The sequence below is a fragment of the Bison bison genome, unplaced genomic scaffold (genome assembly GCF_000754665.1).
Source record: "Bison bison bison isolate TAMUID 2011002044 unplaced genomic scaffold, Bison_UMD1.0 scf7180017864280, whole genome shotgun sequence".
Lineage (NCBI taxonomy): Eukaryota > Metazoa > Chordata > Mammalia > Artiodactyla > Bovidae > Bison > Bison bison.
The window spans coordinates 2,250,517-2,253,008 of NW_011494852.1; the positions used below are offsets into that span (position 1 = coordinate 2,250,517).

The following is a 2,492-nucleotide window of genomic DNA, read 5'->3' on the forward strand; positions in this document are numbered from 1 at the left end:
CCTGCTTTGGGGCAGGCCCCCTGGCCAGACTGCCTCAGTGGTCCCATGACCTGTGGGACCCTCGGGCCACCAGGATGGGCCCAGAGGGGGTGGCAGTCTGCATTTTTCCCCAGGGCTGAACCTCAGGATAAATCTGCTGTTCTGCCTGGATGGCTCTGCCTGGCCTGGCCCGCAGGAGAGGTGCTCCTGAGACGGAAGCTCTGGCCTAGAGGTCATGGAGGTGGAATGACTTGTAGGACAGTCAGGACAGTGGGTCAGGCCAGGCCTGACATGTGCATTGGGCAGCTGTGCTGGCTGGAGCCCTTCAGATGTCTCTCTTCCTTCTTTGAGTGAATGTTAAAATTAAAACAAAACAGTTTTTCAGTAATTCTGGAAAAAATGATCAGTGGCTCACCCAGGGTCACTGAGGTATAAGTCACCTGGAAATAGAGGATTGTGTTAAGGTCACCGGGGGAGGGGGCTTGTTCTGGATGTCAAGTCCCACGCTGGGCAATGCTGTGAGATAAGGGGGCTTGTGCCTTCACCCCTTCGGACCCTGTGCCCACAGAGCTAGGCCTGGGCTGTCGTTCTTGGTTGGTCAGGGCGGCTCCATAGCAGGGAGCCCCCATGGGTGCTAGTCAGCCCAGGATGGCCAAAGGTCCTCGCCCGGAACCCGCCCAGCCCAGCTGCCCAGGACTGGGAGTGGACTCCTGTGTCTGCCTCACGCTTGCTGGACATCACTTAGCTCCTGCATCTCAGCCCCTTGCTGGTGTCCATCCTGGCTGTGGGAGGCCACCAAGGTCCAGGAACCTAGGAAGTAAACCTAGGTGTAACCACTGAAACATCCAGGAAATTAGAGCCAAAACTTAAAAAAAAGAAAGAAGAGAAAAGAAGGTGACCCCTATCAGCTGGGGTCAGAACTGGCCAGCTTATTCCTTATACACCGTCTGAAGTCAGTACCCCAAACTTACAGCCTCCCTTGGAGGGTGGCCCGGGGTAGGAACAGGCTCTCTAAGACCTCACAAGGGTCAGTGGGTGCCTTTGAGGTGACTGCCCTAACCTTCCCTCAGGCTGCACACCTCTCTGATAGTTTCAGACCCTGAGGGCACGAGAGGCCTTAGGCTGGGAAGAGACGCTGAACCATGGAAAGACCTAGAACCAGCCAGTCCCAAGATAAGACAGACTGAGAGCCTTCTAGCCTTGGACCCTTAAGACGACCTAGAACCCAGGCAGCCCTGGGATGTGGTGGACCAGGAGTCCCCTAGACTACCAGGATGGTCTGAGGGGTTTGCAACACAAAGGGCCTGGAAATATTGCTTGTTGCACAGAACGCTTGAGCTCAACCAGGAAGCCTGGAGAAAGTTCCGTGGGGAGGCTGACCTGTAGACGTGGCTCTTCCATCTTCCTGCCGGTGCCACATGGGGTCCCTCTGCGGTCTGCTGAAGACTGCCTATGGTGCCTGACAGCCTCACTCCGTCCCGTCTGTCCAGGCATGCTAGGTGGCCTTCATTCTGACATCTGGATGCCCGTGCTCTGCTGAGGTTAGGTCTGGGGAATTTAATGCCTAGAATAGGCATGGAGCCCGCAGAGCTTGCCAGCAGGGGAGGGTACCCCATTGTCATTGTTACCAGGCCTAGGGAGGTCAAGAGGGCTCCATGGCTTTCGGAACTCTGAGATGAGTTGTATCTGGGTGACCGCAGCCCTGGTTTCACAGACTCAGGCTGCTCCACACCTCTCCATGGGTTCTGACCCGCTCACACTCATCTATGAAGCAGCTTTGACTTATATACAGCCCTACTGGGCCATGTCCCCAGAGTGAAAAGGGGTTAGTCACTCAACCTCCTGGCTGATGAGTGTGCCAGGCCAGCAGAGCAGACACTGTTGGTGGGAGGCCTCTAGAGAGGCTGTGGGTGCTGTGACCCCTCAGCTTCTACCCAGCTCGTTGCCCTGGGTGGCAGGGGTGAGACAGCCTGAGAGCGGTGACTTGGAGCGGAGGGTGGGATGGGCTGCCGAGGGAGACGGGAACTTTCCTGGAGGTCCTTGCCGCTGCAGGTAGAGACTGAGGGGGCTGAGCCTTGAATTGTACAGACTGAGCTGGGAGGCCTGGGGCCGGGATCCAGCCACCCTTCTCCCAGGCTATGCTGAGTCCATCTGGGGGCGTGTGTGTGGCCTGCCTGCCGAGGTGGTGTCCCTGGGGAAACCCTGCCAACCTCCCTCCTATTCCCGAGTCAAGCTCTTGATGTCCCCCACCCCTCTTCAGGGGATCCTAACCCTCCCCACTGGGGAGGTCTGCAGGGGACGTGAGCCAAACCAGAGCCTGCCGCCCTGGGCAGTGGGGAGGCCTGGTTCCTCCGCCCGGAAGTGGAGGGGGCCAGGCGTCGGGGCTCCCCAAGAGCGTCCTTCAGGTCCTATGCTTCCGTCAGAACCAGCACCCTTCAGAGGATGGGGTGCTGGGAGCTGCCTCTCTCCCAGTCCCCCCCTCACTGGTGTGCACACCCTGTGGCAGGTGTCAC

At 58.4% G+C, this 2,492-nt stretch overlaps 1 protein-coding gene across 3 annotated transcripts in view; it reads left to right on the forward strand.

The window, feature by feature from the left end:
- Positions 1-2,492, forward strand: part of KCTD15 (potassium channel tetramerization domain containing 15) — a 14,784-nt gene that overhangs the window by 6,098 nt on the left and 6,194 nt on the right. The gene's annotated exons all lie outside the window — the stretch shown is intronic.